The 12639-nt window shown below is 44.5% G+C and overlaps 1 long non-coding RNA gene across 1 annotated transcript; it reads left to right on the top strand.

Annotated features, from left to right (window-relative positions):
* The first annotated feature begins 561 nt into the window (after window positions 1–561).
* Window positions 562–4542, top strand: LOC119378576 (uncharacterized). Its single transcript, XR_005181028.2, has 2 exons — window positions 562–662; window positions 2713–4542. It is a non-coding gene; the product is annotated as an uncharacterized LOC119378576 (long non-coding RNA).
* The last annotated feature ends 8097 nt before the right edge of the window (window positions 4543–12639 follow it).

Raw genomic sequence — 12639 nt, 5'->3', positions numbered from 1 at the left:
GTATCGCAGGCATGCGGATAAAATGGGGACGGAGGTGGGAAGCGATCGTAGCACAATTTTTTTTAATGCGTATCAACACACGCCTTTAAAAGGTTATATATACACAAGGCGAAAGCAGCAATATCCCTGCTTTATCAAATACTAACAAAGAAATGATTTTTTTTACTTATACCTACTTTTTTTCTGATATTTCATGTTACTGATATGGCTTGCTTCAGGAGCTTGTCTATTGATACGTTCTCAAATCAAGTACACCTGTTAGGTATTTTCACCATCAAAAAACTTGCAAAGTCCGGACATCAACGGGAGACACATTTATGCTTTTAATTTACTTTTTATAAAACATGACATGACAATCATGAAATGAGCCCAAGTTTACAAAGTTTTACATTTTACGGAATACTATAGGAAGGCTTCAGTACATTTTACGGAATACTATAGGAAGGCTTCAGACGTACCTTTATGCTAAGGAGCTGATTCTCCCCATTGTTCTATGAAGGCTGTTTCTACAGACTGCTTCGTTTAGGTTTACGGATGTGTGATCGGCGTTGTCTCCCCAACTTCTCTTACCACAGAAGGACAAGATGTACGATGCGTTCACCAGCTTCAAGAGGACGCTGTGCGACGAGTACAGAAGCATGGTCAACACACTGTGCACAGGGGTGCGTATACTGAGTTCATCCTGAAGCAGTCTCGCTAATGCACTTAGACTATGAACTGTGACCGCGGCTACACGTCAGCTGGCTGGTTTAAGTTTGTTTAGCGCTCTTTTCCACACAGGGTGTTGTTGGTAAAGCACAGTGACACGGCGTTCATATTCAAAGATAGCGTTTACGCAAGAACTATTCCAGTTGTAATGAAGCATAACAGCTAGCGTACACAACAATGGACAAGTTTTAAGGCGAAAGCTCCATATAAGTCTCACAGTCGAAAAATTCGGCGTAATCGGCGTAACATGAATGACGCAAAAAGTCACAAACAAAATGTCACATGATCTCATAATGTGATGTCACAATGGCATCATAATGTGGGAAAACTTGTGTGGAGTCATCACGTCACCGTGCAGTGATGTCATCGCATGACATTATCGCCTGGCCAGGTGGGCCAATCGAAAGCTCTGGGGGGAGGGAGGTTAACAATGCAGTCAACTGAGAACGCCAAAGTCATTTAACGAGTTTCTCGTAGGAGCATACACTTTCACCAGTGCTCTTCTTTGCGTTGCCTAAAGGAACGCCTAGCTTTTATTTTAAGGTGCAGGCGCATTCTTTGAGCTATCATAAAGCCTTGTACTATTCCTCACTATAATTGCCACTGCTGATTGCCAGGCGTACTGGACATCATCACTCTTGTTTTGCGAGTCTTCTGTTGCACTTCCATAGCTTGAACGGGCAGGAGAGAGAGCCTTGATGTAGTTCTACATGCCAAGAGCGTTAGAGGTGAAGATTTTTTAATGCATTTTCTGCAGCAAAAACTGGGTATATCGCATAGAATATGTTAAATCGTGCAGAAATAGAATGCGTGCGATGCAATAATGGATACAGTGAACTAAACACAATTCCAGCGTAATTCCCAGATATCCATGCACTCAAAATCTTGAGTTAACAAGTTTGTTCTGCTGAGACAATAATGAACTGGATTTGTCTCTGAAACAAGAACAGTCGGTTTCAACTGGAAGGTGAGACACCGATTGAGATAGCACTGTGTTACCTAAACGAAGTAACGTTCATAGTTTCATCAAGCCCATATACTGTATTAAATAATAACTTACTAATCAAGTTAACGAGCTTGGTATTGTGCGTGCACAGGCAAAGACTAACATATTTTACTCGATCACTGCGAACATGAGCTTTAACTCAAAACACTGACGTGAAGAACAATGCAAACAGAAGTGAAGTGAGCAGACGCATCGCACTGCATTTCGTGCGTTTGAGATAACTCGTACTGCAACATTAGGGGCGCCGAGACAGCACACGAGCCAGCCATCTCAGATCACTCAACTTTTATAATAATCATCGCTGATTACTTGCAAGACAGGGTTGCGCACTACCTTTAACGACCGTCGCTGTGCAGAGCAACGGCTCCGCCGCTTCCCGCCCAGGCTGACGTGAGCAGGTGCACATTTCACATGAATCCAAAGCCACGGCGCGCACACCTCTAATAAACCCCCACCCACAGCGTGAGCACTCGTCTTTTCCCTTCACCACAACGGCGCATTCGTATCAATCCCATTCACCCCTGCTACCTAGCGCGGAATGACGGTGTGGCATGCTCTCCTTTCATCCCACAGCGTTGCGACCGCAGGGCATGATAGCGCCTTGTCGCAGCGAACTTTACGTGGAACATCACGACGACGGCGACGGCAACATTTTCTTGAAGTGCCCTATAATTGCTGTAGCCATAAAAGCTAATAAAGAAACACCCCAACTGCAGAGCGCTGAGTATATTACTTTCCGCGGGATTCGGCTCACTCGTTCAGTGCGGAGTTTTTAAGTTTCCGTGTGGAATACGTCGATAAGTAACGCTGGTCTTTTTTAGAACCATGCGTAGCCGAGATAGAAAGTGGCTTGTGTGGCGGTGCGAAGTAACCCCACTTTTGACGAGTACTTTTAGAAGTTAATTTTTACATAAAGGCTGCATACGCAGCTGCATGAGAATGAAAACAGTACAAACATGGCATTGATTTTTTTTTTTTTTTTTGCCCTCTGAATGCAGGACACCCCAACGACGCAACCAATCGAGATTCCACAGGCCTGTAAAGTAGCTCTCTCCTAGGGACAGCGCCATACCGTACTGAAACTGCAACGACCGTTGATCATCTTGTTGAGCATCTAAACAAAACGACTTTCCTTTTTTTCTTTTTTCTTTTTTTTTTCCTGGACTTTTCACGCCGCCAGCGGGACCAGTGTCAACGACCATTTTTGGACCGAACTCGGACATCATCGCACGATTTCTTTTCTACGTATACGTTGCTTTCTTTGTGTGTGCGTGTGTTTTTTTTTTTCCTTTGCGAATGCTATGCACTCGCACAACGTGACTATAGTTCATTTATTCTATTTTCCAGTCGCACACTTTCAAAGAACAACACTGTGCACATTGTATGAGAGAGCTTTAAATGTTACAGGCCTTTCTCCAGCTGACATTCCTGACTGCATCAAACGCACAATATGATCACTAAATATAGACGCGAAACAGCATCACTACCTTTTGTAAAAAGGGTTTCAAAGCACTCCGTGAACATCTCTCTCCTACTCACATATCAGAACCTCAATCAACAGTGCAGAGCGAGCTGTGTTACAAACTGTCTTTACATTGAAAAACGAATTATTACATGTTTCGAGCATTATTCTTAAGCACAAGAAATGGCGTATTTAATTAAAAGTATACAATCTCCATTATATATTTACATGTAAAACACGAACAGGTGCACATGAAACCGTTTCAACGGAGATGCAGCTATGCTTACATCAAACACGTGTATTACGTTGTGGCAGTGACTTAACATGTGTCGGTCTACCTGTCAATAGCCATGTGAATACGTGTAGCTCCTGTGATGTGATGAGACTTTTGAAGGACCGGTACGCGCATAGATCCACATTTGCCGGCAATATGGCTTTCTGTGCGCGTGCAGTTCCTTCGGCTAGTGTTCGAACTGTTCACGATTGAGTGTGTCTGACTGCGTACTCGGCTTTTTGAAGCTATACTATAAGCAAAGCAATATTGCTTTTCAGCAAACGATGTACTGTAGCCGCTTCTGTTACAAAGGTGATCTCAATGTATACGTTACGGGCCTCTCAATTCCAATATTCCTGTTTATGTTTGACATCTTGGCAGCGTTGCCTGTTGGTTAGCAGAGTCCATGTAGCAGTGACAATTCTGCCATCTTAAATGAGACACCGTCCTGGTAATCCTGATTATCATCATGAAGCCACGTGCATCAATTACATTATAAGCTATTCTTTATTTTTCAGCTCGTGTGAATGTGAACTGTTGGAACGCACCAGTTTCTACAAATGCACTGTTTTCAGGCCTCACACTTCCTGTGGGCTCACTCTCTTAATTGTTAGTGGTAATCGTTTTCTGTGCTTTTCAAAATAGCTACAATTTCTCACAATGTGCTGGCACAGCTTTAAGATGACGGCAGTACTACTGAACAACACACGTGCCTGTACATACTTTGCACAGGCTGCAAAAAATTGTGTGCGCAGGAGCAAGTCTGGAGTTGCAAGTGACAAGTTTTTGGTGTTTAAGTGTGGTTAGGAGGCTACGCACAAAAACTTCATGCACATGATTTGTACTGACTGGAAGGTGTGTTGTCAGTTGCTGTGAACGTACTCAAAGTAGCCTTTTACAGCTCTTCGTTTTAGCCGTCATTCTACTGTTTTACTATTTTTAAAGTAGACCTTGATGCAACCCTATATGTACGAAGAGAACTTTGCGTATTGAACAAATGTTATGAACAACAATATTGAACATGTGCCCAGTAAACTGTAGCACGCAAAGTGTGATTGGAAGAATGAATAAAAATGTTTTACCCTCCTTTTCTTACTCTTCAGCATGTTCTTTGCAGTGTTCCTCACTAATACCTATGAATAGATGACACATCTGCAATTCCTGAATATATAATATGGTTTCAAAAGCAATGCACACTGAAAAATAGCAGCGTGACTAAAAAACTTCGTGCAGCACCGAAAGAATGATTGAGAACATGTAATCAATGTTCACTGCACTGAATCAGGAGACTATAAAGAAGCATGTTTTAAAATATGTAATTACTTTGCAAATACAATTTAGCAATTTACACCTGAGGTCATCTTGCAGCATTTCCTACTGAACACTGATGTGTTCACTTTTTATACTGAAACTCGCAATACGGTGCGATCCACTGTTAAAGGGAATATGGGTGGTTCGCACACTGCCAGTGCCCTAGCGTAAACGCCAACTAAAACACATCAATTCACGGTACAGATATGCAGAAATGTGCCAGCCCCACCAACTGCAAGTTATCTGCTTTAAATGCACGAAAGTGTGTAGCTGTCAGTAGGAAAAAACATCACATGCTCTATAGATTCACGTTTTCACTCTTAAAAACAGTGGACCAAATTGCACATTTGCAAACACAGTCTAGAAAGACTAGATCCACCTACAACTCTGGTGTTACGGTTACGGTGGTCACAGATTCTATGCAGTGGCCACTGGTGTAAATCACGGGGGGGGGGGGGGAGTCAGGGGTGTCGTTACCCCCCTTGTGTTCAGGCTGGGGGGGACACACCTTGCACTGTCCCCCCTTGAGATTTTATCTTTCAAATACCATATATTTAAATTGCTTGAGAGTTAAGCATAGTGCAATCAATTTTTTTTGTTAATACGTGTTTATATTGTAGTGTGCGTAGGCCTGTGTTCAATATCCCTCATCTATGTGAGACTACTGAAATCACAACTGCCGCTTGACCGTTTTCGGAGAAGGCTCAATAGAACAATGCAATTACGTGAGCTGGGAGCCCATGCTCGTTTTTAGATATTTTATTTCAAAGCATGATTTTAATATTTATATAAATAAATATGAAAACAAAATGGCCACTATAGCGAGATGCGTCCCCTCATTGTGATTTAACTGAATTTACGCCACTGCTGGTGGCAATCTTCCGAAGTGCAAGTTCATTTCACGGCCATGTTCCAATGAGAGTGCACGGAGTGAGAATGATATCCGTGTACTATGATTTACGGCCACCACATCCCGGCCATTTGAGAGCACTCCAGAGAAAAAGAAAAAAAAGTTGCGCACAACAGCATTCAAGATATTCACTCTGACAATGGGTCAATTCAGTAAAAAAGGAAACTAGCAATTAGTACATTATGGCCAGGCTAGTGTCAGAACAAAGCCTAGTTACTTCCGCTCCCTTGTTGAGTCATAATGAACCACTGCTGAACCACTGTTATTGGCTAATCAAGAGACTCCATTAAATGCACGTCAAGAAAAGTTGAGGGGGCTGCACTAAAATATGCTCTCGCATGTGGTATAGTCGGTTCTTGTGACAACTGTATTTTCCTGCTTTCCGCAACAACCGCACGCAACAACCTCCTCGCCAAGACGTGGGAGGCTAAGATCTCCGCACGGGACCTAGACGACCAACGAGGACTTGTCGCCAGGGCCCGGGAGGCGATCGCGGCCAGAGGATTCCTGGACTAAGGGACCCTCCCACCTAGAGTGACCCCAAGCTTAAGAGCTCGGGGACACTGTTTTGGCAAATTAAAAGTTTATTTCATCATCATCATCTTTATGTACAAACTGTACAATGTAGGCTCGTGTTGCGGTAACTGCACTCTCCACATATGATATCCTTAGTGGGACCTCTTGCTGTCCCCTTTTCGCAAGTCCGGGATGGCCCAGCTGCCATTACGTCATGAACAATGAGCATGCAAGAGTGCTACAAGTAGCCCTCGGAATGTTTATGCACTAAAAGCAACTGTTGCATGCCTCGCAGCCTCCGTTCTGTTTTTAGTAGACCGCCCTGCCTGGCGCCGGTATGAGTTGTCTGAAAACCATGATAAAAATAAAAGCATATATAAAAGGGATGAAATGGGTTAAGCTAAGAGTTATGTATGATAGAGTGGACATTAAAGGGCCCCTAAACCATCTCCGATAATTTTTTTAACATTTCAAGTAAACGCGCTCATCGAGTTCAGAATGCCATCACGATGAACAATGCCAAACGCGGCAGCGCTACGAGCCGCTGGCGCGCCACAAATTCCAAGAAACAGTTTCTTGTCCTCTCCGGGCCTTTCGGTAATCCCCAGCGTTGGCCGTGACGTCAACAATCGCGTCTGGTCACGTCACCTACAAAAAGAACCTGTTTGTCTGCTCGCAGGTACGCGCGCTCGCCGCTCTTTCTCCTCGCACGGCGAGGAGGACCATTCGGCCAGGAGGAGAGACGAGCTGACTAACGAAGCAAAGCGAAGGAAAGAGCGAAACGAGCGAGGGCCTCTTTTGTATCATGAAACGCGCGGAACTCCGCTATTGCGGCACCGTTTCGAAAAATTCTCGCGGCTGCGTGTTTGTCGAAGACTGGTGCACAAAAAAATAACTGTGCAATACCACAACTAAATCTCGACCTCTGGGTTGTTTAGGGCAACGTTACAAGACCAGGTTACGTTTGTTTGGGGCCATTTAAGGTATATGTTATAGGTATATGTTTAAGGTATATGTCATAAGTTAAAGCTGGAGTGATAATTAGTAGGAATTAGTGTAAAGAGCAATTAAAACTCGGAAACCCATCGGATGGAGGCTCGTTGCGGAACCTGTCGGATCAGGTCTCAACCACCTGCTTCTCTCTATACATGAATTCGCCAGCGCGCAAAGTACAAGTTAATCTAACGAATACATCCGGGCAAACGAACGCCGGAAACGTACATGAAAGGGATGGAAGTGGTTAAGCTAGGGGTTGTATATGATATAGTGGACATTTACGTATGTCATAAGTCAAAAATGGGGTGCGAGTGCCATTCAGACCTTAAGTCTTGCATTAATAATAATAATAATAATAATAATAATAATAATAATAATAATAATAATAATAATAATAATAATAATAATAATAATAATAATAATTTTGGGCCGCTTTAAGTTTTTGTGCTTGACAGTGGACTAATCTGTGCCACAAAATATAGCCGAGCTATTCACCGTTCTGCAGTCTTCTAACGCCACTATCGGAAGTCCCTTGAACCCTGTCCCCTTCTGCCAAACCACTCTTCCAGAAATGCCTGCAGCACGCGCTCGGTTACGTCACGACTACACTATACCCTGCCAAAAGGGCGCGTCTCCCGGTTAATATAACCACCGGGTAACCAATTTAAAAGGCCTCCCCCTCTGGCACATATATATTTCGGGTAAAGTCACCGCGCGGCTGCGAGCGCTCGAGTGGCCGACCGAAATAGTATAGTAGCTGGGCCGGCGGTGGAACATGCAAAAGAGTATCCGACGGCGGCCGAGGATGATTCAACGGCAGACCGGAGAGCTCTCGCGAGGCATCGTCGATACGGGCTGCAGAGGAGCGTTCGCGCTCACCACGACTGACACTTCTCCGTACTCCTACTGGAGACCGCTACGGACGGCGGCTCCTTATCGTGGGGGCCTATACAGCGACAACAACGCATCTGCATGCGTCGACAACGCCGCCGCCGCCGCCGCCGCTGGGCGACGTTATCTGGACCGGCGAGGAGTGGCGTCGCTCGCCCGCGACGATAAGGGGCAGGACCCCCTGACGAAGTCGCAGTGAGCGCGAGACCGCGACAGGGAACGCTTGCAGTCCCGGGAAACGACAGTCGTGCGAACAGGAAACTCGCCGTGGCCGTGCGTCGACTCGCCCTCGAATGTGTCACCGAATGATTGGGCACGCAACGACACCCGGACCGGCTGATTTGTGATAGTCACCAAAAACTACGGTAAGTCTTCGTGCGGTAACTTCTGGCTAGGACGCTACAGACTCCCTAATTTGAATAACAACAAAAAGAGAGAGAGAGAGAGAGAGAGAGCGAAATTGGTAGAAAACAAGTCTGCATGTCAAAACATTTTTTTTTTCTATGTACTTCAAATGGCGTGATCTGCCGTTCGTGGGAGTAGAAAGTACACAAACAAGCTGCGCATACGTTCAAAAGCAGCTAACAAACTCTATGCGGTCTATAAACCTCCAAATGTCCACAACATAATGTATACGCTAATAAGTTTAGGCATGTCAGTCGGGGAGCTCGGGAGACAGGAAAGGAGCGTACGTGTGTTAACCAGAAGAGAATCATGCAGTCGGCTACCCTGCGTGTGGTCTCTATAGACTTCAGATATAAGCCGGCTAACCATTATAAATTAGTCGACAAATGCGGGGCTCCAGTTTACAAACTGTCCCAATTCTATATACACATTTAACAATCAAACATCTATGCAGACTTTATAGACTGCCTGATAGGTATACATATGAGACAGGCGATTTCGTTATCAGCTTTATCTATCTGCCAGTATTTCTGCAACATAATGATAAAGAAAGCCCGCGAAATATGAGAAATACCACGTGACTGCACTGCATGCGACGGAATTAATTGTTGGGGTTCTACGTCCCAAAACCACGCTATGATTATGAGGTACGCCGTAGTAGAGGGCTCCGGAAACTTCGGCCACTTGGGGTTCTAAACCTATATAAGCAAACGGACCGCTAGCATTCCGCCTTCATCGATCCGAAATGCGGCCGCCGCGGCCGGGATTCGATCCCGCGACCTTCGGGTCAGCAGCCGAGCAGCGCCGGAAAGTAGCGCGCTCGAACAGGCTCTCGTCAGGTATATCAGAATTAGAGAAAAAAGAAAAAAAAATAGACAGTCGCGTATTATAATACACAGTTCGAGGGCTTTCTTTATCAGCCGATAAATATTAGCAAACAGTAAGTGCGCTGCTGGCAGTACCGCACGCCAGTTAGAAGCACCTTAGAAGTGTCAACAAATGACTTAATTATTGACCCTTTGATAATTAGGACGGTAATTACAAAGCTGTATAGGTAATCACAATTAAATGTCATTAACTAAAAAGTTGCTGGGCGATGCTCTACTGTACTAAGAACCGCATCAGAACCGCATCCACTAAGTTGTCTACGTGTAACGTAATTCATCCCCATAAAAATATCGGAACATCATAATTAAAGGGACACTAAAGAGCAAAGCGATTTTTCTCGCATTGGTAAAGTAGTGTTCCACGATACCAAAAACACCACGCTTTCTGCGCGAAGACGCTGAATAAGCGAGAAAACGCGCAAAAAGAAAATACAGGTGGCGACGCCAACTTGGAATGCCCGCACCATTTGCCGTGACGTCACATATTTTTGACGGCGCCTGCTTGCGCTTACGTAGTTCCTAATCGGTTAAATCGAAGTACATTGTCCTCTGAGGGGGCCAGAGACTTGACATAACGAGTTTGTGGAAATTTCGTCGAGCCAGTGGCGCCAAAATACGCTACTCTCTGAAAGCTTTTACGTCACGAATTACAAAGTTCGGCGCGAAATTTAAAAATGAAACTTTGAACTTGGTTTTCTCCTCTAATAATAAACCTATGGTGGTGAAATAAACTACACAAGAGTTCTCCGAGCACACTTTATCAATCTAAACCAATTCATTGTTTCTCTTTAGTGTCCCTTTAAGACCCCGCTTAAATGATTTTGCAGCTTACATGAAGGCGTTAAAGTTGTTGCGAGTGTTTCGAAATAGTTTTACATAAAAATTAATGGTATATTTATTAGCGATGGCTAATACTTATACATTAATTTTGTTCGCTTCCGACAATCGACGTATGAAATTCCGATTCCTTGTCATGCAGATATACAGACTAGCGCGACATTTTCTCTTTATTTTTCAAGTTCGATAGTTGTAACCTTGACCCTTCATTTTCCTTTTCTTTCTATTTTGCCACTCTCTACCATTTTTACAGAAAATTAGATTATTAACTTAGATTAACCGCCCCGCATGAAGCCGTCCGGTGGCTGGGGGGGGGGGGGGGTTCCCGAGCCCCCCAGCACCCGCGCAGCACCCGCCTGTGGCTCCATCCCCTTCACTTTCATACACGCAATAACAGTATGGCTCAAACATCTTTCCCACATCGTGTCTTACACGTATGTGCATCAGTGTGCGTGCGCCGTGATCCACAGGATTAGCGAAGATCCTCTTTTAAGCCGGCGCGTGCTTACAGGTAAGCACGCGACTACAGCGAAAGGCGCGTAACTTGGAGCAGTAATATTCGCCGAGTCACTTATCGCTGCAAACCGAGGCGATAAGAACGGCATCCCACGCGGCTTGTCTGTCGCGCTGTCGCCCCTTATCAGCCAACAAGCCGGTGGTTATACAGGCAGCGACAGCTGCTATCGGAGCCGCGCGAAACCGTCCTTGGCTTCCCTCCGCAATACGGCGTACGCACATCCATGACTGGGAGACTGTTTTTAACCTAATATAATAATAATAATAATATAATAATAATAATAATAATAATAATAATAATAATAATAATAATAATAATAATAATAATAATAATTAATAATTCGGGTTTTACATCCCAAAACCACCATGTGATTATGAGAGACGCCGTAGTGGAGGACTTCGGTAATTTCGACCACGTCCATGAGGTCCTCGCGCACCTATAGATCTAAGCACACGGGCCTCTAGCATTTTGCCACCTTCCAAATGCGGCCGCCGAGGCTGGGATTCGATCCCGTGACCTCTGGGTCAGCATTCAAGCACCATAACTACTAGACCACTGCAGCGGGTAGTGGAGGAATCGGATGTTGAAAATTTGTTAAATATAAGTTTGACCGCGGGGAATCGGATGTTGAAAATTTGTTAAATATAAATTTGACCGTGTTTCGCCGAACTTTCTCAAGATTATGTCGACATCAGTTTCTGTGTACGGGTCCCAAACTATGCATGCATTATTCCACATTAGGTCTAATTAGGGAGAGGTATACCACAGCAATTTTACACGTAGATAACGAAATCTGCGGCGTCTTACGATGGAAGGTTCGTGCAGGGAAACGCGGTTTACCGGTGGGTTTATATTAGCCGTTGAAAATGCAGAGACGATAGAACTGCTGAGTTGAAAGTCTTATTTTCTCGCCTATAGGGAAACTGGCTTACACTCACGAGGGGGACTGGCCACATTGTCGATTATAAAAGGAAGACTTAAAGCACTAAACAAAGCAATAATAAACGCTATGTAATATCAAAAAGAAAGAAGGATGAAACGCAACGTAAACAAGTAAGGGTGAATATGCGGTCACTGACCAAGTCAAGGTGAAAACGCAGATACGTTTCGGGACCCGTACTGCTTCCTTGATCAAGGTGAAAACACATACGTTTCGGGACCCATACGGATTCCTTGATCAGATCAAGGAAGCAGTACGGGTCCCGAAACGTATCTGTGTTTTCACCTTGACTTGACTTGGGATGACCGCATATTCATCCTCATCATGATACCTGACCAGACGAACTTTCGTCGAACTCTTGACAACGTAATTAAGCATTGCAAAATAGAAGTTTATTCAAAGGAAAACAGGTGAAAGATTGGAAAAAAAAATTGTTTTATCTGTTTCCTGTGGTCGGCAGCACTAGCAACGTAATCTTCCAAATGCTTCAATGAATTTGTGTAGCGCAGTCAGAACAGCACTGCGGCTTGCACCAAACTGATAGGCTCCAAAAGACAACGGGTTTGAAGTACTGAATGTTACACCCACTTTACCCGTCGGCATTTGAAGAAAGATTCTGCGGAGTGAGGCAAAGCGGCCGCACGAGACAACAAAGTGATCTATAGTTTCTGATTCATTGCAAACTGTACACAGGTGAGTTAGCGATAAACCAGATTTGTGAAAGTTGCAGATGGTCCTATCGTCTTTATCTCACCTGGTATTCCGTGGTTTCCACCGGTTTTATTTTAGTTCAGCTTTAATAGGACACCAATCTCGGAGACTGTTTTGCATAGCATTAGCATGTTTACAAGTAGGACACCGCCCACTGACCGGAGGGCGCTACGTAGACGGCCCGGGGTCGCTTGCACTGGCCGTCTGTGGCCGAGTCTGTTCGTTTGAGAAGGTAGACTTTGAGAAAGTGCTTCCCCGTACACTCCTT

The sequence above is a fragment of the Rhipicephalus sanguineus genome, unplaced genomic scaffold, assembly GCF_013339695.2.
Source record: "Rhipicephalus sanguineus isolate Rsan-2018 unplaced genomic scaffold, BIME_Rsan_1.4 Seq8826, whole genome shotgun sequence".
In the NCBI taxonomy this organism is placed as follows: Eukaryota; Metazoa; Arthropoda; class Arachnida; order Ixodida; family Ixodidae; genus Rhipicephalus; species Rhipicephalus sanguineus.
Note: the sequence above shows the minus strand (reverse complement) of the source record. Positions and strands in the feature narration are given on the sequence as shown.